Genomic DNA, 24,688 nt, shown 5'->3' on the forward strand with positions numbered 1-24,688 from the left:
ATGAACAACTGCAGTACCTAAATAGATCAGACTGACTCAAAGGTTTGAAACATTTCTTTCCCCTAAGGCAGTAATTTGTAAGTAAGGAAAACAAGCAAAATCAAATAAACTGGGGCCAGAGCAGAATAGAAACAATGAGCATCCATGATGCCAGCAACACAGAAAAGTCAGCAACAAAAGGAGAGATGAGATAATAAAAAGAAGCAGAGGAAAAGATGAAGGCTACTAGCTTTTTAGAGTTGCTGTTGCTGCACTATCTCTGCTTGTCAAATGTACTATCACACATGTGGCACTGGAGAGCCGTGAGGCCTGTATTGGTATTCTCTGTGCACACACACATGCTTTTACATGTGCATGTCTTCTGGAAATTTCTGTAGGCTCAGAAGGAGGGTGTCAGAAATGGGAAGGACAGCAGAGAAAACAGAGAGCGAGAGAATAACTTGAGAGTAGCTCTCCTCTCTGTAGCTGTGTTCAGTTCCACTGCTCACAAGGAGGAAACAGATTGATCCTTCCAGAAACACTCCCTGGCAGATTTGGATGAGTTTATAACACACTGTAGGCTTTTGTCAGCAGTGATGAAATTTTCCACAGAGAGTGGTGATTAGGATAAGATTGCTGTTGTTCAGAGTTAGCTGTCAACATTATAGAATTACATGGGAAAAATTAATAAGAATTATTTGGTTTACTTTCACAGATGCTAAATCCCTCAACCAAGACACAAGCAAATAAAACCTCAATACATTATCACTATGTTTTCTCTGTGAATAAAACAGTGTGATACAGAATCACAAGTAATTAAGGAAAATGCACATGAATGAAGGGGAAAATAGAAACAAGGTTTAGATTTAGGGCTTTCTGTCAGAGTCTCTAATAGTTCTGAAGTTTCAGTAACAATTGGTGAAACGGTTGGTGAGTTGTACGCTGTGAAGACACCACTGAAGGGATAGGATCCAGACTCGTTGGGCACAGATCTTGCATTCTCAGTGACAAACACTTAACCCCATCCTCCTGTTCTTTTATTGTCAATGCCTTAGCTGCACTCTGCATTGCTATGTTAACTGTTCTCACTCCTGGTTATTTCCGTAGTGATGTCTTCCATGGGATTCTTTCATCTCTGGTAGATTTCCAGTCAGATACCCGTCATCATGGAAAGGGACTTCCCAGCTTTGGGAAAGAGTGTGCCTGAAAGGATGTGGAATTGATTGCTTTTGGCAGTGCTGTAGCCACTTTCAAGTTCTAATTTATACCAGGCAGACACAGAATGCCATCTGGTCGTGCCAAAGCGATTTGAAAGGAAGAACAGAAATACACATTTGAGTTGGCCATCTGTCCTCATTTCTGTAACATCATAGAGGGAGGTATTGGCATGTCTGAGGCCAGGAGCTGAGGCTTTGTTGTTTTTCTCAGAGCATGGGGAAGTAGGATCTGGCACAGTCCTCTGGTAGTAGAGGTCCTTGGAGTTTTTCAAGCTTCATTGCATAACATAAAAGGGGAAGAACACCGACTAATATCTGCATCCTTGGTTTCTCACTCATTCACTTACATTTTCCACAAACACAAGAGCATGTGTTTGTGGGGGCGTGTGTGTGTAGGGGAGGTGGATATATCCAGTTCTGAAATCACTTCGTTAGAGGTAGTTGCCTTCTCACTTTGGGCAAGGAAGCAACACAATGTTAACAGTTCAAAGAGGTGAAGATACTTTTTTCCTTTGTGGGGTAGCTTTTTAGGATTTTTTGGGGTTTTGTTGTTTTTGGGGAGGAGGGGGAGTGGTTTGGGGTTGAGGATTTTTTGTTTGTTTTTGTTAGAGCTGGTGACTTTCTGTGAACCCACTGGAAATAATCAAATGAAAAGAAACTTTGGCTGCTTACTTCAGAGCTTTGGTGCTCACATGTCACACCAAGTGCTTAGAAGAAGTGATTAGGAGTTTGATGGATGAGCCCCTCCATTTATTTCTTTTAAAAAAGAAGTTTCCTGCCTCACAGCTGGGACCATATGAATCGCCCAAACACAGATGAACGGATGAATTCTTTACTAAAAAGATAATCTAGTAATTATATCATTAGGACTTTTACATTGCTACTAAATTTTCTTAAGGACTTTGTCATGTGTAATTACAGACCTATTGGTTGATCACTGGAAATTAAGGGTGAAAAGACTGGTTTTATAAACTCCTAAAAATTACCAGCACACTCTGTGCGTGTCTGTGTGAGATTTTTCGCTTTTCTGCGGTTTTTTTTTTTGTTTGCTTGCTTCTTTTTTGATTCTTTTATAATTTTTTTTATGGCAGATGAGGGAATCTAGGTAACTTAGGCTGGTACTGAAAGTTATACAAAGCTTGTGAGGTGGTGGCAAGTATTACGGAAAATGGGGCAGATGAAGGAAATGCACCTTTTTCTGACACTTCTTTTCATAAATGTTATTGACAAGCCACTGGATATAAATGGATGTTAATCCATTAATATTATTTCTGTAATGCATCTCTCCTTCTCTGTCTCTGTTCTTTTTTTAAAATAAACTTTTGTTCCTGTTGGGCTAAGTAGATACCTTCCACATGAAGAGTGGTATCTTGTCTTCTTTTGTAACCCACATTCATGCAAATTAATGCAAAAAATTGCAAATGCAGGTTACACATGGAAGGAGAATGGTTTTCTAGCATTTTCATAAAGATGGACTAATTTGTATGCTGAGCTGGAGTTTACTGTTTACAGTTTTGTGAATTCCCATTTTGGTTGCTACACGTGCATTAAATATAGTGTTGCTGGGCAGAAACAAAGACTGGCAGTCCCTATACAGAGAACATAAGGCTGTATCATTTGTAACTGAAAGTAGAGTTTCCACCTGAAACTTTCTTCAAAGGCAGGGAAATACTGTAAATGTCACTTCTAAAGAAAAATTTTGAATAAAAGGTAATGAAGCCAGAGTCAGCAAGATAATGAATTGTTGGAATTTGCTTTTTGGGGCACAAAAGGCAACAGGCTGGGATGTATTGTGGCAGAGTTACAAAATTAATCCATTCCTTTTGGTGCATGTGAAGCATAGAACAAATCTCCTATCTTTGTTTATTACATTTATCACTAAATGAGTCCTTGAGCTACAGACACTGGAGACTGGAAATGTATTCCAAAGAACAATAGTTTTCCTTGTTGTTTTGTGCTTCTCAGGGCCTCAGCTACTCATCACTGATGGGAATGCAGTACTGAGCCTGAGGGAGCTTTGTGCTGCCCGAGGGTGGCAGCCCTTATTACACCCCAACTGAGGGAGAAATGCATGTTCAGAGGTTTAAACCCATGCTTGTATTGCCTTCTGAAGTTTCAAATCTTGTAGTAGAAGATAGAATCCCATTCCTACAGATGCATTAAGTATGCTTAAGTCTTATCAGGTGTTAGAACTCCAGCAGGAGCTCCTCATACAATTTCAGGGTTTCCCCGCAATCAGCAGATTTCAGGGTTTCCCGCAATCAGCAGGTGGGCCAGGAAGACTTTTCACACAACTGACAACGGTTTCCTTTGTGTGGAGGTTCATTCTAATCGGAGACATTAGGATAGCGAATGGGTTTTGCTCATGAGCAGGGTCTGAAGTTAATACTTTTAAAACTAATAATATCTCTTCTGAGATCTAACTCTTTTCATGTTGCCACACATGCACAACTATAGACACATCTGCCACCACTCTGTGATTTCCAGTAACAGGACCTTTCTACATGCAGTTGGTTTACGCTTAAAGCATTTCTCAATCATATGGGTAAATCATTTGATCAAACTTAAAAGAGTTTCAGCTTCTCTCAAGGTCTGGGAAAGTCTGTACACTCAGGAGGAAGAATGATGTTGGAAAAAAAGATGCACCTAAGTCTCCTTTTATTTTTTCTCTGCTTTTATTTTAATCTGCAAATACCTATCATGCAAATGTTCTGTTATGGGAAGGGACTTTTATTAGAGGTGTTGTATTGTGTTATCAAAAATGATAAAATATTCCCACATTCTCTAGCTTTTATAATTGGTTACATACAGAGCTACTAGTAAAACAGTGCTAATTTTGTAGGCCATCTAAGTACAAAACACAGCGTGCATGTTCTGCGTGTTATCCTCACACAGCCCACATAGTTTGGGAAGTACTGCTACAATTGCAGGACATCCCTAGCTACTAATAGGTGGCTCTGATTGCTATGCTTGAGGATCAGGTTCCCTTTTACCAGAAGTCCTCTGGTGGCTGCTTCCTAAAACCCACGAACAGCTAAAGGGTCTTCCAGAGAAGTGGAGGCTGAGAACTTTCCAAAGCCCCCTCCTGCAGGGAATGGTGTAGAAAGCCATTGCCAGCTTCCCGTATGGAGCTCTACCCAGGGGACTAGTACAGAAAAGATGAGCTTGTTTTACTCCTGTTGTCTTTCTGCCCTCAAGGGCGTTAGCTTTGCTGGTAGCATGCCTAGCAAACTGAGCTTGTTCATGGGTCTAGTGTTATGGATGCTTAAATTTGGGTTCAGTGAACTGTCAGCAGCAGATACATACCTGGGCAGTTTTGTGCCTGCTGACAATGCCTGATAACACACATTAATGTGCATGTTGCATCTAAACAGACTCAGGTGAGGTTTCTCTGAACAGTTTTCCAGGCTTGATATTTTTAACAGCTTAATTCTTTCTTTGATCTTATGTTTGATGCTGCATCAGCTAAGCAAATGTGAGTTCTATCAGTGACTTAGGAGCTGAATCAAACCCATAGAGAAATTTTAATCCTGGTAATATTAATGTTGATGCATGGATCAACTAAACACTACTTTTTTAGGGAATGAGAGTGCCTTAAACTCTTGCCCTTAATTCTGAATTGCAGTCCTGTCTTATCAGCAGGGGGAAAAATGTGGTACATGTTTTTGTGATGAGAGGGTGTGAGAATGGGAAGAGGAGGGGGGCACCATATTTGGACATGAAGCCTTTTTTTATTCTTGTGTGTGTACAGAAAGTAGAAATATACAGAAAGAAAAAAAAAATGGTAAGACAGAGGATTCTGAACACTGTACGGGTGGAGAGCAGGAGACTGTCCTTGGCTTTTGGAAAACAATACTTGGGAAATAAAAAGTGCAGATCACAGCAGTTGTATCCAGTATGCTGTTTGGTATGCAGCGAACCCAGCAAGCAAGGCCCTAAGCAGCAGTCTTTGGAATCTATTACATTTGTTCCGCAAAGTCACTCTAAACCTATTTAATCTCCTTCATCACTGCTTCTGACGTCCACATCTTATGCACTGAGTAGACAACTGAAGGAGGAGATTTATAAGGCAGCTCTCTCAATTGATTCTTAGAAGGCTAGTTTTCACAATTTAGGAAGGGCTGTGTTTCATTTTCTTTATTTTTTTACTTTACCTTCTTCTGTCATCTCCCATACTGGATAACACTACCATGGACCCAGAAATACTTTCTGGTTTTATTAACTAACCAAAAATTGGGTGGTGATTATCGGTAGCACCTTCTCAGGGATTACCTTGCACAGTCACATAGTTCCCCTTCTCCACATGGAACAGGGAAATGCTGGGAGCAGAAAAGTGGTGAGGGACTGTGGCTTTTGTGTTTGTTCAAAGGCTTTTTTGAACCAGGCGTTTAATAGCAGATCAGTCTTTTTTTCAAAGTTCTTTTGAGGGCACAGGGCATAGAAGCTGTGGCAGAAATCCTGAATGCAGCAGAAGGAGCAGCTGGTTTCGCACACTAGTGCTGGCACTAGTAAATAGGTATTGGCAGGGTGACTGAGTGAGGAACTCTGGACTGGGAAGTAAATCAGCAGCTTTCTTTTTCTGTTTCATTTTTTCTTTCTTAAAAGACCAGTGCTAAGGAGGGGGAGACAGAGAACATGGTAAACTTGCTGTGGAATTTTTAAAAGCATTCAGTATTGATCAGACACACAGAAGTTACCAAAATCCCTACCTGAAGTCAAAGAGGGAAGAGTTAATGCAATGTTTTGTGCTTTAAAAAGTTCTACCGCTAGAGAATAGACTGTTGTTGAGTAAGCAAGACTTTTAAGGCAGTCAGAATCCCAGCAGCAATGACGATTTGCCCTCCTATTAAGGTGTGAGCTGAATTTGCAGGGAAGATCACTATCACGTCAAACTACAAATCTGCTGTCGCAGCAGTGTCAAAGGTCTGACTGTCCCTACCATTACGCAGGCATCACTGGGAGACGTCTCTGGCATGTCGCAGCCTCGCTGCTTTGCATGTGCTTTCGCAGGGGTGGCTAGCTCTCTGGAGGCAGGTGGAAGCTGGTAGCAGTATGGTAAAGAACTATGTATCTTTTCCCCCAAGGCTTTTCACAGTTCAGAGGTCAAACACACAGAAAACTACTAGTCTAAAAATATTATTGGAAGGCTAAACAAAATTAATCCAAAGCATAAGGGGCCTTGAAGAAATTTTCTAGAGAGAAACAAAATTGTGCTGAGCTCTTACTAGCCAGTAGGTACTGCTAAAATACTAAATAATATACTTGAACTCAATTCTTGTACTTAATTATATATCTTTTGAAAAGGAGTGTTTCATCAGTTTAATAATGATTATTAATTATAAAGGTACTCTAAAACTGTATTTTATTCAAAGGTAAGTGGTAATTGGGCTTCATCAACCGATATTGCATGTTAATCTGGAGAGTAAGGAGTTCAGTAGGTAGATCCTGTTAAATGAATCAATAATTCTCAGTTGGCTTTTCTTACTAACCTGACTTTTACCATGCATGATTCACAATTCAAAAGAAGAAATGTCTCTTGAAAGATCTGGAAGAGGTCAAATAGTATCTCAATCCACAGGTTTTGTGGACCTATAGTTAAATACATTTCTGAAATATGGCATAATGTGCAAAACCTCACCTGATTGCTGTTCTGTGGAATTACTTCTCAACAGAGAGCTTAGTATTTTGGAGGTTTCTGACTGTAAGAAATGAAATACCATCTGCTAAAAGGATTGTGGCAATACTGTTGTCTTCAGTGCATCCCTTCTGGTTATTGTGGGCAAAATAGAGTGGTTATTCAGAGAAAACAATGAGAGAAGAACTAGTGTCATCCTTATTCTATTGGTTATGTTCTATCCACAGTGGTAAGCCTCCGTATAGACCTGGGAATCCACTGCGTTAAGTAATGTATAAATTTGGTGTTGCCCAATTGAGCTGAATTCATTGCAGAGAGAGGTTACGTGGCCTCGTCAAGGCAATCAGGGTTGTGGTAGTTGCATTTCTTCTTTTCAGATGTGTTCATTTTTATTTTTATCATACGAAAGAAATGGAGAGAGGGATGAGAAATGCAGAAGGGGATGAATGACAGCTGAGAATTTGTGAAAAAGGAAGGACGGGAAACTGGGTTACTGTCACAGCAAAGATGAAGTTACGAGGAAAGAAGCCAGAGAACAGTCTAGGTACTGCACCATGAGTGGTGTTAAAGAGTTTGAAGGAGATGAAGCGATAGTGTCGTCTTTGCTAGTAAGCTCTGGGGTGGTACCCACCATTCTAGCCCTAGAGATCTGTTACAGTTCTGAGATCTTAGAACCAAAGACTAGGAGAGAAGACGAAATTGCAAGCAGCTGAGAAAATGCACAAGAATACAGATTATAAAGATCAATCTTTAGCTTTCTGTGAAAAGTGAACATCTGCTAGATACTTTATTAGCTCTGGTGCTGCTCTGCTTTTTTTTAAAGCACTGTTTTCATTGAGGGCAGTCCTGTTCTCTTTGTCCTAGCTCACTGGGCAAAGTAGGGAGGCTGGTGGGAATTGTATCTTCAGAGGAATGTTCCCTGTGGTGGAATGAAATCTGAAGACATGTGTGGGTCCCAGCTGATGTCTGTTAATTTTGCTAATGCTGTTGTTCCAGACAGTAAACTAAAAAAATCACATTCCATTGACTGGCTTCTCTTCTGTGGAACAACACAACACACTCAGTGAATAATTTCTAAATTCACTAAAGAAACCTAAGTTTCTTTCAATGAAAAATTTTAAAAGCCCTTCCTTCTTTCAGTCCCACTGATAAGAGAATCAAAAAGGCTAGTAATGCAGGGAATGGTTACAAATTATAAAGGTAGATACATAAAATATTGCTTTCATTTTCCAGAGTCCTCTATAAAAGTAATGGGTTTGATTTAAAATAAACACTGTACTGTTCAAAGTTTTTTGCATGGATAAAGGAATGAAGTGTACTCTTTGCACAGCTACAGTACTGCCGTGCACCAGCGAGCCTTGCTTTCTCCACTCTGAATCTCTTGGATTCTGTCACTGTCACTATATTGAAGGTGCTGAGAGTCAGCCTTCTCTTTTCCTGTTCAGAGAACAAGTGCTTTGACTCCATCCTCAGCTTTCCCAGGAAGTAGCTGAGTCTTACACCATTTTTCCTGTTAAAGAACCTACTGAGATGTGCATGGTGGAGCTCTGGAGGTGTGTTTTGGTGTATGCTATGGTGATGTTCCACAAAGAGAAATGGGGCTTATTTCCTAGTGTTTGTATTTCTGGTTGATAGCTGAAAAAAATATTTTAGAAGTTTGTAATTAAATGAAATGGATGTTTATAGAGAGCAAGAGGCTTAAATTCAAGAGAAATCCTGGCTTTATCTACTTATACTGTTCAAGGAGTTCAATCTTGGGAGGGGAAAAAAAAGCCTCTGTAATAGATTATCTTCTTTTTGGCTTGACTTGTGTCATATGACTTTCCCTCAGCAGAAAATAAAAATGAAATGAGGCAACATAGATACAGGTATGAATACAAATATTGCAAGACATCTAAGCTAAAAGTACTTGAGATGTTTTTTATACATGAATATATGAATGTAATCAGGTCACCTGGTTTAATCATTCCCTTTTTGCTGCCAGGGAAAATAAATTTGTAGTGTACAATAGGTCAAGGATCCAGTAGGGAACAGAATGTGCACTTCATAAATCTGTACAAACATGCAGGGAGCACAGCTACAGCTGTAAAATGCAATAGTGGATACAACTTTTCCTTGAAGATGACATTTTAATAAATTGTGACTTCTTTCAGAGGATAGGCTGTTAGATTAGATTAGAGTAATTCCTATGTGCTTCCACCTGTACGGGGGGGGGGGGGGGGGGGGGGGAAGTCTGTGTTCAACCAGTTGACGCACTTTATAAGCAGGCCACTATTCTAGTCTACTCAGCTGATATAATGACGCTGCTCAGTCACATAGAGAAAAATAGTTCAACAACACTCAGAGAATAAGCTGGCAAAGTCAGACTCTCAAAAGTTGAAGTACAGAATCATAGTTTTGAACTTCTGAACTTAATCTGGCATTTCTCTGTAAAATTTACCAAACTCCTATTTGTATTTTCCTATATCAATATATCCATGTTTTCTCGTTATGGTCCTTCTTTTAGTCAGTCCACAGAGTAACCTACTGGTGACTGAGTGGCAACTCAATAATTTTTTTAGTGATCAGTGTCAAGTACACAGTTCTATTTGCTAGACAAATCCTAATATCACATTTGATCAGATTTATGACTGTTCTCATGGGCTTTTCATGGAGTTCATTATTGTAGCATCTGAGTGTTTCACAAAGGTGAACAGGTTTATCTTCACAACTCCTTCTGAGTGGTGGTATTATTACAGACTCCTCTGAGAATTTCCTTGCCAGTCTTTATTTTCTACTGAATATTTACGTTCAGCCAAAATTGGGCAGATATTTCTTGGACATCAACAAGCATCTTCTTAATTCCTGAACGTCACCATTGTCAGTAATCTGGCAGTAATCAGTAATCCAATGCACATTTCAAAAATATGAATGCTGGAAAGCTCATCGACTAAGCACTTAAAACTTTGCTTGCTTGGTTTTAATTGTTAAACTTATGTATTTTTTCTGGCTTTGTTCTTGGAAAAGGCTGAGCTTTTTTTGTTTGTTTTAACTTCCTAAACCACTTTTTCCTGTGGACTATAGCCCAAGCTGTTTAAAGCCTGCAAAATGCTAAGCAATTGATAATGACATTTAAGAAAAGCATGCCAGAGAAAATCAACCATAAATGATCCTGCTTATAAACATCATGCAGCTCAGTAGCTTCCATTTGTTATAACCCAATTGTTAAAATAAATCATGATTTATTAATATGATGCAAAGTGTGTAGAAACTCTATTAGGACATTATATATAAATTCTAATAAATATTTTTAAGCCAACTGCCCAGTGTTAAGTCAGAGATTTTAATTAGTGGAAGAGTTTCCCCAGAATCTGGCAGGAGCCCATTGTGTTTCCGCCAGCCCTCCCATTGCTCGTGTTGGACATGCTGACATCCGGTCTCCAAAGGCTACTTCCTTTGTCTCTGTACTGCAAGTAGGTCATCTCATCACAGCAAGGTGGGAAGCAAAAGGTAGAAAAGACAGAAAAGGAAAGTAGCAAAGAAACTGGAGAAGGTCTGTTCAGATTCATAGAACTGACATCTGTTAATGGGAAATGCAAAAGTAACCTCCTAAAGAACCAGGTTATAACCCAGACATTTAAAAAGCTACACGCTCCACAGCAAGAGCAAAATCTTTGCCAGAACAAAGTAGGAAGTTGTGCATGAAGGACTGAGTTACTTCCATGCTGAATCCTTTCCTTCCTTGTGTATGGAGTGGAGAACTTGTGTGCTATGTGGATGAACAGCAAGGGCCAAATTTAAAGGTTTTTAAAGGATTCTGTGATAGTGGGTTTTAGCATGTGTTCCATATACATTTTTGTGTGCCTTTACACCTAGTTACTGATGCAAAACGTAATTCCCCTTAGATGTCACCTTGGAAGTGTTAAAACGGCTGTGAAAATCCCTAGGCACCAGTTAGCAGAGTTAATGCATGTAAAAGGTAACATATCATGACGTTACATGATGGCAGTCAGCTAACCTCAGCTTTTTGTATTGTAAAGCTTTTAATATATCCTGCTCTTCTGAGCATGTTTTATTTTATTTCCACTTAAATGAGTTTTGCTTCTGTGGGCTAATACAATATTTTGATTTTCAGAAGCTGTCCTAAAGTGTCAAACTCATAATTGTATCTCTTCTATATGGATGACCTTTGGAGGCAGAGCTTAAATGTAATTTTTATGTGAGCGTGCAGTGGTTTTATGGGGTCTTAATTGGGTATGGAGAGGTGAGATACTTCATGTATGTATACTGTTAAAGAAAAGATGATTGCACTTCTCATCTGTGCTTGAAAGGGTTTGAGGTATTTCAGGAAATGAGTTTCAGGGGGTAGTTTACATGAAAGCTACAAGAAGGAATAACTTCTAAAAGCTGCAGGGATTCCTCTGCCAAAGCCCCAGATGCAGGGAAGGGCAGCAGGCATGAAGTCTTCCCTGGTGCTGCATTACTTGCCCCGAAGCATTGGGATAGAAATGCTGTTGTTGCTTGCGTTGTTGTTGGCAGCATTGCCCTCTACAAAGATCTGTCAAAAGTTCAGACTAGGGAACTGCATCCTTCACAACAGCTTGCATTGGTAAAGAATCACGAAGAACGATGTTTGTAAAACTGGGAACACCAGAACAGCATTATCTCTTTCTGTATGTACCTGTTTCCTTCTCTGCCTCTTTCCCTGCAGGTTTGGCTAATGCTCTCCTGTGCCAATTCCTGCAACCATTCTATTAAAGAAACAGCCCAGATATCTTCACATTTACTGAGGAAATTCCTCTGTTCTTCATTGAATCCTCACAGTTTTCTCATTGCAATGTTCAGTGGGATGCTGTGATCTTGATCAAACGAGCCTGAATACTTGCTACATCTGATTTCTAATACTAGCACGTATAATGTTACATTTTAAAAAAAATCATCACAGTATTAACTTCTTCCTGATTTACAAAGTCTTATAACTTAAAAATTGTTTATGCAACATGAAGACTCAACTGATCCTTGTGTAAAAGGTTCATCTGCTAAAAGGAGAGAGGAGATGATTTAGAGTATTGGTGTTCCCAGCCATCATTGTCCCAGTTAGTGTAATTGAGTTTAATCAGCTGAACATGGCAAAGATAAAAATCTGTTAATGCTTCAGAAAATCTGCAGAGATTTATGATAAACTTAGAACTGATTTAGAGTTACTGAATGACTGAAAGGGAAGGAAATTCAGTTAAAAGAAAAATGAAGTTCATCCTTAAATGCATGTGTGTCTTGGATGTGTCCATCATTTGAGGGAAAAGGATACTTAGAAGGCATGGTGATAGATAACTGGTAGCATAGTGCAGCAGATGCAAAGGAGTAAGTCTTGACCAAGACTTCTGGTCTTGAAATGAATAGAAGTTTGCCCCCTCCCATCAGCAAGACTTTGCTCAGAACACTTGGGAATATTCAGAGCTTAACTTCTCTGGCCATTTAGCTACAAAACCAGACAATCTGTGTACTTTGGGGAGACAGGACAGGACAGGGACAGGACATTCCCTAATACCTTGGCACATAGACTATTCTCCCCAGAGATACCTTTTAGTGTAAGTCTAATTGGGTTCACTTGACATGTACAGCTGTAATGTTCAGGGTGCTGTGTGGGGCCAGGAGACAGTCCTTTCTGGAGGGGTCCTTGGGTGGCTGTGGCTGGCTGAGACCATGCGAGTGCCATGGCATCAAGGCGGGTAGCGAGGCTGCTCCTTTCCTAAAGCCACTGTGAGTGAGGAGAACCAAAAGGATTCACAACTGAAAAGTGTGTTTCCTCTCGAATTTTGATCAAACCTGTGAAGTCCATCCTAAGGAGGGGTGCTAGGTTCTGGGCCAGTTGCCAGAGCAATGACAGCTCAGTGCATCACGGTGTAGAGCTGGAAGAAGGGAGGGCAAAAACATGCTCAGGTGTTCAGGCAGACGGATGCTACGAGGGCAAGTGCATGTTGCTGGGTGGCAGGTTAGAGCAGGGATGGCCTTCAGAGAGGAACATGGGATGCTGATAACCTAAATACCTGTTCCTACCTCTTCCTTATATTAGTCCCATGTCTCTGCTCCCTCCTTTTACTACAAGGAAGTGGCAGATAAAGATGCCATGAGGCAGCACCAAGGATACTGCAGAGACTAAGTGGCTTTTGTGCCCAAGACCCCTCTGTGTGCTATTCAATGTAAGCATTGCTACAGCTCTCTGAATGTGTCTTAATAGCCTGGACTTAGGTCTCTGGACACAGGTATTTGAACTTTTTGTGTGTCCTTAAAATGAATATAAAATAGCCAGAAGTGATGGAAAATAGTCCTGAAAAACCTAAGATAAGTTTGAATGCAAGTCATTGAGCAATTACAGCATTGTAGTCTAGTTTTGTAAAACTGTGGATGTTCTTTTACCTGTACTGAAATTACAAAAGTGATGCTAATTAGCACTCTCAGAGCTCCAGGTTGTTGTTACTTTAACAGAATAGTAATGTTATGGATAGGGACCAGAAATTATGTGTATTTGTGGGGACTGAGAAGAAAATCCATACTTTTAAAGTCTCCTGGAGTACAGGGAAGTACACTGACTTCTTTAATGTCAATAAAATCTGATGTGCAGATGCTGTTACTAATTTGGTATTCTGCTTATTGAGTTTTCATCAAGGTGTAACACAAAGGAAGTTCTTTTCATCTCTGCTGTTCCTGGGCTCTACTACGAGGTTTGTGCAATGCACTTCCATGGCAATAGTTTAAATTATTTTTATTTAATTGTTCTCTTGATTTTGTTGCCAACCACTGTCAAATGAAAGAGGTAGAAGATCTCAGGTTTTGGAACAAGGCTGTTCATATTGATACAGATTTTCTCTAGCTCATTTCCTTGACCAGATATTTTGTTCTTTTGCACATTATTGTCCTCAGGTGTGAGAATCTGCCAATTTTAAATTTCTACAAAGCCAAATCCTTAGTCAGTATTTTAATTCATAAAGAGTCCTGTTGACACTTAAATAATGCTTGTGCCAGAGTAAGATTCAAATGACAAAATAATTTTTAAAATGTATTAAAAAAGATATTTAGGTGACTCAACTTGTGATCTTGAGAACTTCCTATAAGCCAGTGAAGTACACCAGCATCACGACGCCTTCAGTGTGACAGTGTGATCTTTCACATTATCCAAAATGTTGCTTCTGCTTGTGACACCCTGATACTTTCTGCATAAAATCCTTTCTATTTTGAGGAATACAGCAGAACTCTAGATCTCAGTGAGCAGGTGCCCACCCTGCCAGCATAGTTCCAGGCAGCTGAATATTTGATAATATAGGTGGACTATGAGGGAGAAAGCCAAGCACAAGGAGGGGCTTTAGAGGAATAGCTTATCTAGGAAATTGCCATGAATGGTCCTAGATCTTCTGAAATCTCTTCAAAAATTGAATCAGTAGATGTTGATATCATTTTATTCACAAGAATTCTCTGAAAATGCCAGAAATCCCAGCTGTCTCCAACTAGCTGCCAACATGTCCAGCTTGACCCCTGACAGCTCTAATAGCACAGTGACAATTTACAATACAACATCTGCAGCTCACTGACATTTGGAAGCAAAGTTGCTTGTGCTGCATATCAAATTAAGGGTTATTGCACAGAATATGTAACAGTTGTTTTAGAAGGAAACTTAGAAGAATGGTTTTAAATGGGAGAAAAAATGAATAAATATCCTGCGGGGGGGGGGGTGGGGTGGGTGGGTGGGTGGGGGAGAGAAAGATATTAGGGTTTCTGTCCATTCTTGAGACTTCTCCCAAAGATTCACTGTGCTATGACATAAGCTCTTGAGTCTGAATTGAGCATGTTCTAGCCAGGTTCTGCTCTTTACTTCAGAAAAGAAACATTTAATTAATTTGGAACTATGCACTCACATATATACTCCAATACTATTACCCGACACTTCCCTCTCCCTTTCTTCCATTAGTATGCTTTCTTTCAGAGTGGACTGTAAGCTCTTCGTGTATAGATTGCGCAGTGCTTTCAAGGCCTTGATTCTGACTGGTGCTGTTCTGAGCTAGCACAGTTGCACTTAAATTACAGCTACCAAATACCTGAACTACTTTTGCTTGCTGTAGTTTGCAGATCTCAGATCTAAAACATACAATTTTGTATGGATTTACAATCATAATAAGCTAAACAGATTTTCAGGTTCTTTAGTGAAGTAGCTTTTATATGACTTACGGCAATTACTGTGTTAAAAGTTGTAATGTTGCAACCTCAGCTTCTGTGCCAAGCAGTTTAGAGAAAATACGTATCTCTTTTTTGTTGTTTTGTTTTTGTTTTAGGTATATGGCAATTTTCATACCCTACATCTTAGAAATATTTGCAAGCATGAGTTACTAAATTTCACAGTGCCAGACGAGGTAAGCAAGTTTTTGTGTTTTGATGGTTAATTCTCTTGTGCCTGAAGCAGCTGATGCCCATATGGATATTGTGTTTCATCTTAGCTCTATTGCCCCTTTCTCAGTGTATCGTTTAGTTCCGAGTCAGTGCTCGATTGGCAGCTGTTTTTTCCAGAGCCATCAGCAAATACATGTACCACGTTAGGCCTGAGATTTTTAAAAATACAGCTTCAGTAATCAATCTTTAGCTTAGCATTTCTCCCATGTGTTAACAGTTTTAGCAACTTCTTTAGTATAGAAATCCTTCTAAGCAGACCCCTAGTGCATTTATCTCAAATGGCATATTTTCAGCTTATAGTATTGTTCCATGGTCACTGACTTGATTGCATAAATAGCCCATCCTAACATCAATGTATACAACCAACTTTTTGAAAACATTGTTCTGTGTTGACCACTTTCCGCTTTAAAAATGTTGTTTAAATTTTAGAAATGTATGTAAATTCCAGCCTTGTTTTTTATGCAAAATAAGTCTATACCACTTCAAGTAGATAAATGATGAATAAAAGGTGAGTTTTAATTTTTTGAGGTCTTCAAAGTTGAGCTCCAAAGTTGTTTTTCTCAGTTTTGACACAAAGGCAATTTGGAAACAAGGTTTTGTGTATTTTAGAGTTCAGGGTTTTTTGCTGAGAAAGGAAATAAAAAGTGAGGCTCAAAATGAAGGAGGAGTTCTTAAAACATTCAGTATTTGTCACTAGGAAGTCTTTCTGTGAACTAGCTTGGTTAATATGCATTAGTTTTATTTGCAGTATTTAATGGAAGGGCCCTCCATCCCTGTTGACCCAATTGTAATGTCTGGCTTTGATTAAGCAAGACTAGTCTGAAAAGGTTCTTCCTTGGTTACCTACTGCAGTACTAGCAGCTGCAACATAAAAGCCTCTCCATTTCCCACAACAGTTCCTATTCCAGAGTCTTGTAGGCTCTCTCTCATTAATTGGGCATAATCTGCCTCCTCCACTGTTAATGGATTTAACCTATAGTCATACAGCCTTTCCATCTGTTTCATCATTTTCCAAAAATATTAAAAATCTTTGGAAATATGTCCAACTGTTAATCTGGTTATCTTTCCACACCTTACACAGCAGTTCCTGCTCTTACTGGCAAACAAAGAAACCTAGCACTTCCTTAAAAAAAACAAAACAAAACAAAACAAAAAAACCTTACTGTGGTAAGAACCACGCAGTTTGTTTGGCATTTGAATCAGTTGAATTTTATCTATCGTCTTTTCTAAATGTTGGCTTACTAGCTCAACATCTCACTGATAATCAATTTGTCACTTATTCATCTTTCTAAATCAACATAGTTGAGATGACTGTTCAGCATTGTATCTGCTGATGACCACAATCAGTTTCTAATCCAGTAGCATGCTCACTAGAATTTAGAGACTCAAGGAATGTGCTGCTTTGAGGTGTTTACCTGAGTATTATCATCTGTACAGGTGTGAAGTACTAGGTTCTGCAATTAAACCAAAATTCTTTTTGCATCATTGTCTTCCTTAAAGCCCTTTATCATTCTTCTTTTGGTCTACTCTCTGTATTTAGTAGTATTCATATGTACTATGTTTAGTCTGTGTGATACTATGTAAAATTAATCATGTAAAATTAAGGGCATTGTTTTAAATGGTATACAATTAAAGAGCACATAACACTTTACATAAGGAGCACTTAGCTGGTGTGCTGGAAATGGTCTGATAAAATAAAATGTCATCTTCTGGAATGCTTGCTTTAGCTTTCTCAAACACTGTAGTTCAGTTTTTCTGCTACAGACTAGAGCTGGCCCCTGCATAGATTTTTTTAGGAATCAAAGAATGCACCAGTTCCTCCCAGTGTGGCAACCGCATGTTTGGGACTTCTGTACCTACAGCCAGAGGTCAGGCTGTGTCCCAGAGAGTGCAAAGTGCACTAATCTCATGAACCTCACACTTCAGAAGGATGCTGCAGCTGAAGAGGAAGAATAAAAGCTCTGCTCTTGCTGTACATCAAAGTGCTGGTTTAGGTTTGTCCCCAAGAGGAGAAGCTTCAAGACATTATGTAGTTCTTCACCTCCCCAGCAAGATACTGCTGACTGACAGATAATCCACCAAGACTATATGAGGCTTAATTAGTTCTTGTTTCAACTGCAAGGAGGCATACTACCATCTATTACACGAAGACTTAGAAATCAGGAAGTGGAGTTACTAGCCTTTATTACTAAAAATCAAAGGAGCAATTTTAAAAAGCAAAATCTTGCTATCAGTTCTTGATTTATTTCACATTTACAATCTCTTTGGCCTCATTTAATAACAAAAAAAAAAAAAAAAAAAGACAACTGGCAGATCTAAAACCCATCAGAATGGGGTCAGTGGCAAAGAACTTTATAAACCATGATCTTCTCTGACTGAAACTGTTGAATTTATGTCTCCATTTTCTTGTCTCCCAGAGTACATTTATTGCACCTTATTCCACCGCTTATATTTATATGTGCATCATATACATATTTATCATACCATTAAAAATAACGTGACTTTACAGATCTATCAATGTTCTAGGTGCCAAAGACTCCTAATATTTCATAAATCCTATCAAAGTGTTCTCAACTCTCAGTACTGAATGATCTGCTTGTTCCACATCACATGCAGTCCAAGAAATTAATGTTGCATACATAACGAAGTTTTATTGCCTTTTGCTCAAGTACAAAAAAACCCTGGGTTTTTTTCTATTAAAATGGGAAACATGTTTATTTCTATTATACCAGTCTTGCTCAGCCTCTAAAGGGCCAAATCTGCTCCTACTTACAACACTGTAATTACAAAAAATGTCCCAACAGTCAGGAAAACCAGATTTTAATAGCAATATTGAGCTTATCATTACAGTCATGGCTTCTGTTCAGAGCTTTTACTTCTATTTGGGGGAGTTCAGAAGAAGGGTAGAAATCAATTTTATAAAGCTATGAAAGTTAGAAATAGAATTCTAGAAACAGTAGCACATAAAAGTGAAGAAAATCATTATCTATGTAAGAAATACTTGTAACTGCTTGTGCAAAATTGAAAATTGTAAGTAGAGAAAACACAGTTTTACTGTTATGGAGGGGGTTTAGCTTTATAGCAAGATGGTTTTGACCTGAAAAGGGTGTAACTCAGAACAGCCTACAATATAATGGAAGTGGCATTGTCACTACAGAGGCATTAGTCCATCAGAAATGTAAGACTGGAAGGATGTAGGCAGTACAGTACGTTTCAGTAAAACATTTAAGTGAGGGGCCAGTCTGACTGAAGCAAAATCTATTGCAACAGCAGAGCCAGCAAATGCCTAATTTAAATACAACTTGTTTTTCAGTCCTCTTGGTATGTGACTAAGTTACGGTAATCGTTTGATAACTTTACCTTTGTTCCTTTTTCTTTCTTAGCGATGTTTTGGGTTTTTTCTCATTTTGGTCATAGATCAGTATACATTTTCAAGTCTTTTCTGAAACATACCTAAGGGTCATTAAAAAAATAAAGATCATTTAATTGTGAGGATACAATGGAAACATACTTCTAGATAGATATGCTGCTGAAGACTCTAGAGGCTATTCTTGTTTGGATTTGGAAGCAGTGACTAGAATACTTTTTGCCTAAATGACAAAGCTGAGTGGGTAGTTCTTAAAATTTGAATAAGTCTCTGGCTTTATTTTTATTCAGTCTTGGTAACTTCTTTTGTCACAGTATCTTTTCAAGCATTTGATGGAAATATCCATCAGAAAGATACCAGGATATTTCAATTCCTTGCTTGTTTTGTATGTGGGTTCCTTTTCCATGTATTAACCTGTTCTCCTCCAATTTGGCAATGCACGAAACTGCCTTATGGAAATGGTCATGCATTTCTAGACCAATGGCTCTCCAAGCAGTGAAGATCAGCTCTCACACTTTCTAAGCATGTGTAGGGAGTCTTAATACAACCCAGACAGATTAGGTGTATGCAGTCTGTAATCCATCTGCAGACATTCAAGCATCATGCCAGAATTGCTATTTATATAAAACGTGTGCAGTTCCAGCGCAGTCTCTTCAGGTTACTGTAATTTATATTCTCCTAAGTTTGTGTATTATGCAGAGCGACTTGGACTGAGTGTATGCATACATGGCGTAGAGGCAACTACCTGAGTTCAGCAGAGGGTCTCTCTGCCTTGGTCTTTCATTCTGAAACCTGATTGCCTTGGGCCACATTCTGACATCTCTTAAGGATATTTTGGGATAAAGACTTCCCTTAACATCATGAAAGAGATTTTTTTCACATCAAGATGACTTTTGGATGAGTTAATACAGCACATGTATTTAAACATTCAAATTTCCTTGATGGTTGGCACTAATGTTTTAATTTTTGACCTGCTTTTCTGGGTACTCTTAGTTTAGCACTCTTACTACTTTTACTGTTACTACTTTTTTAATATTAACAACATTAATATGAATGAAAATGTAATAACATTATTACTGCTTACTGTTGATAAATCCAGCACAATAGTGAATTGTACTAGTGTAAGGAGGATCAAAGCTAAATCCTGTGTCGTTCTGATTTTAGAATGCCATGCAAAATTATAGCCCTATGCATTTATGTGAATGCTTTGTTTTATCAAAAAGAATAAACTAGATCATTATCTGAATTAAATAATTTTTCACCCATTTCTGCCCCGTGGGATTTCAGTGATTTACAGCACTGAGAATCTTTCAGAGCCAGACCAGTAATAAATAAAACTGCATAGAACTAACTCTGAAGTGTAGAATACAGTAGAAGAAAGGGTAAGGTGACCTAGCAACTCTGTCATCTCTCATTTTTATGATTCCTTGGGGGAAAAAAAAAAATCTTTTGAGCTGAGTATGGTCATTGTAGCAAAATTACTATGAAAGATCCCCATGGGACACTTGCATAACTGACCATTAGGAAAAAACTGGCACAGTCAGGAAAATACACAGATACATTTTCTGTTCTCATTATGGTCTTTGTCCCAAGTGTAGGACAGGGTTATGTAATCTCAGTTAGAATCTGTCTAGCATTATAATGCACTGATCAGTGACTGAGGATCTCGCCAAGACAAGAAGATGGCATTCAAATTAGCTCAGTCTTCAGACAAGTTGAGAATTCTGCATGAACAGAAAACAGCTGAAAGCGGGCCTGTCTACAATACTTGTAAACTTCTTATGAATGTTTCAGCCTACACCAGAATCTCAGCTAGCAGCTTCATAACCGTTGTCATAAAAGTATAAGATACTTGTATAAGATAAAAGGTAGTTTGGGCTGTGGCATTTCCTCATGCCATTGTTCAAAGGTATTGTAGTGATTCTTTACTGTACTACTTCATTAGGCAGTTTCATCTCCAAAAAAAAAATTACGTCTGTGTAGAGTTGAAGATTATTTGTACTGATGTGTCTCAAAAATAGTACAATTATTCTCAGGGAATAAAAACTTCAGTATTGGAAACCAGTGTGAAGATTATGTTTATTTCCTGTGCAAACACAACCACTTTTAACTCCTCCTGTAATTCTTGATGAGGTTCTGTCTAGGAAGTGTCACTCTACAGGGTGTTTGAATAGTTGTGACCACACTTATGTCAAAGGGAGGGAAAACATCTGGAATTATACTACTTGTGTGTGAACTGAAAGCACATTGGAAATCAGTGGAAAGACTTCTATTAATTAATTAATTCTACAGCAGAAGATCCTTGGCCTAGCCTTTTGTTGAAGGCCTAGGTATTCAGATTCACCCATCTCCCTCAGGATCCTCACCAGAATTTTTCAGCACCATGCATAACTGAATTCCTTTCCAGAAAGGCCTTTTAGTGTCAAGTGCTTTTGATAGGTCATTTAAGAAATCATTTAAGCTCTGCTTGAATGATGTGAAATATGTTGAAATGTATGTCATGGGGCAGTGCAGCAAAAGGAACTGCAACACAGGTTGCTGGAGTAGCTCCCCTAGCCACCAAATCGGTTTGTGTATCATTTGGTATTATTTTTTTCTGTACCTTGTTAACAGGCAATCCATATTATTATATAGGGAGACTGGTGAGACTGGTGAAATAAATAAAAAATCTGCCAACTCTCCCCCATATGTTCCCCAAAATAAGCTCTAAAATAACACTTAAAAAAAAGGCAAAATAATTTTAAAATAGTTTTTTAAGGTATGTCCTTATCTTGTGTTCTGTCATGATGCTGTAGAATGCCGTATCTTGAATTGTTAGATTTCAGTTACAATTAACCCACAACTAAGTCATTCCCATAACTGGCTGCAACTGAAAGAATTTCTCATGATTTTCTTGGTTTCAGCAGACAAGGACATATGGATGGGGTGTGTGACTACAGGTGCAGAGCTTTTCTACAACTGTTTAAAAAGCACTGTATCTAAATTACCAGAGTCCTGAACAAGCAGGTTTCCTGTTGGTTTAAAAAATAAAATAGGCTAAAATGAGAAGAATCAGTAGGGAATGATAAATATTGATTAACCTGGATGCTGGTACAGTCAAACTGTATTGATTTTTGTTGTTAAGGACTGCATTCTATATCTATCTGTTTAACTATGACACAGAGATCAGCATGCTACTTGTCTAGGGATGCCCTGTGCTTTCTGTCTGCTGAGGCACAGTGGGGCAATGACACCAGGGATTTCCAAAACAGAGAATTCAAGTCAGAAGTAATACAAAAGCAAAGTAAAACTAGCATTTGCAGACTGTTTCGGTCTGTCTTCTGTCCTGTTCAGCATTCAAAGAGCCTGGATGTTACTCTGTGTAACAGCAGGTTCTGTTCAAGACAAGGAAGGGACGTAGTATATGAAACTTGCAGCCCAGCTGTGCTTCCTTGTGCTGTTCTAACAGGAAACTGCAGACAAGCCTTTGTTTGTCCCTCTTTAGCTACAGTGTGTTCATCTTCACATCTGGAAGGTCACTAAGTTGCTGTACTCCTCTTGTGCCTCTGCAAGGCGTGCCACACTTAGCTGCAGCAACCATAGTGCAGTCAGCGACTTGACTGAGAGTACACACGTGGCTGAGGAAGGATTAACCAAAAGCAGTTATTAAGACAATACTGGAAACAGAGATTTTTGTTTTTGAGGGAGTTCTTTGTGATCAAATTCCATTATTCAGTTACTTGTCCTGCTCACAATTCAGTTGCAGCTCTGTACTATAGATTATATTCGCTGACACTTCCAACCAAGTTCACGTAAAGTGCATTTGTGCACTGTTTAAAACTTAACAGGGAGCCTATAAGGTGTTCTTAACTGTCAGTAAGTATTTATGATTCAACTTTAAAGTGTGGCCATTGTCAAAGTTTTCTTTTCTTTAAAAGTATGAATCTATTTATGTGCTTGGAATTATTTAAATACAGTCCTAGATTTGTATGCAGCTATATCCTGTTCGAAGTCTTGGGAGTTAAAATGTTAAAGTGGAGTAGAAAAATAGAAAGGTTAAATACAGGTTTGTTTTTAAATGTTAAAATGCTGTGTTTCCAAAATATATGCTGGAGCCTCCAATTGATACAAGTATTTGGTTTTAACTCTGAAAACTAATGTGTTTATAAACTTCAGTGATTTGTAATTAACACTTTTGTATGTTATTGATAAACTTTACTACTTTTGCCACCTTTAACATCAAAACCTACCATTCCTATTTCAGAACATACAGAGTTCATGCTGATCCTAGGTTTATTTATAGTATTAATTTTTGAGGGTTTTGTTATTGCAGCGACATATATATCTTTAGGCTATAGTGCAAAGAATGTTGTTTCCCTGTACAATTTTTAGCCAAATGTAACATGAAAGCTAAATCACGCGTCAGCAAACCTAACATAATTTAGTATGAGGATAACTGTGCTATTAAGTGCTTATATGGTACGGTGATTGATGTACATATTATGAGCAAACATACATACCATGCTTTGGTTTTCAACGAGTTTAGGGGTTGTTTTTCTGTTCTACTGCTAGGCTAATAAATACAAATCTGATATTTGAATTGTGTTATTAAAATATGACAGTATAAGAAAGTATATCAATTAATGTGGAATTCAACTGATAAATATGATGAAATGATCAGCGGCAGGTGATTATTACATAATGTAGTACAGCCCACAATGGGAGCCATATCCAATAGCAACTTTCTGGCACAGGAACAAACTTGAACACATTGCTAAGGTTTCCAAGTACAATTTAGTTTGACCTTTAATTAAGCACTGATCTCTATAAGTTAACTAAATTATCTTATCCCTAGGGTGGCATTGTTTGTGTAAGGTATTTGCGCTATAGAAGCTTAAGAAGAGTTTGCAAAGACTAACTCCCCTAATTTCTTCCTTTTCATCAGCTGCCAAGCCATAACTTTCCCGAAGCAGTTACACTTATTTTGTGCTGATACCCAGCGGTGCATGTGTATTTTACTTGTCTGGAAACGTCTCATTATGCTTTTGTTGCATTGAAGTCGATTAGCGCTAGTAGTAAATGATTATGTGGACCATCTTGGAAGCTGAAAGATAGCACAGCCCTTGTATATTCTGTGTGTCCATTTGTCATTTTCTTCCCATCTTTTATGTAATTACTTCACCCTTTTTTATGTCACTCATTTCTGAAATCACTCAGAGACTGACCTCCTCTTGCTGCATTTGTCAGTCAGTTCCACTTACTGGTTTTCTGCTGCACACACAGAATTTTCTCCTGAGTTCCCTTAATGAATAGTCCTTTGTATATCCAGTTCATAATGTCTTGTTTCAGGACAAGCCCTCTTAGCTAGAAGACCACCTAGGATGTGTAAATATGTGTATGTTTACTAAGCAACCCCTCACTGCTGTGTTGGGGTGTAAAACAGAACACTGACCCTGAAGTTGAGTCAATGTGCATCTCACCTGATGCATTTGTGGATGGGGTATGATCAGGTTTAAGAAGCAATGGAGAAAAAAAAGTAGGAAGGAGACTTTGAATGAGAAAAAACTTCAGTCTTTCCTTGGAGAGAGGAGACATACTAGAGTTATGTAGGAAATGTTTAGGCTTAGGTGGAAAGGATCTACAAATTGAAGCCAGTCTTGTGCAGCAAAGCTTTGTGAGTCAGGTGCTAGTGAAGAGTGAAGACTGAGATGAAACAATACTTAAGGGCTGGGAGGAGGGAGAAAGGGTGCCTGACCTAGATTTTAGTTGCAGTTATTTGGAGTTTACCTTTGGATGCTAAGAGAGTGCAATTGGGGCCCATACTTGGGTCCCTCTTGGTGTCTGCTGTGAAGGAGATTTAAGTGAACTGGTGGGTTACTGTTGTTTTTCTGAATGCGTTTGCCTTGCTGGACTTTCTGGTCATGCCAATGGTTTAAACAGTGACAGAAAGTGTTCCTAAAGACTGCATCTTATTTACCTCTGCTGTTAAATTCTTAAAAAACCTCTCAGCCTGGTTTAGACCTGGGCTGATTAACACCCTTCAAAACAATTTCCAAGCATGGTTTGGGCATGTATCAGTAACTTTGCCTCTTT

The sequence above is a fragment of the Falco biarmicus genome, chromosome 1 (assembly GCF_023638135.1).
Source record: "Falco biarmicus isolate bFalBia1 chromosome 1, bFalBia1.pri, whole genome shotgun sequence".
Classification (NCBI taxonomy): Eukaryota; Metazoa; Chordata; class Aves; order Falconiformes; family Falconidae; genus Falco; species Falco biarmicus.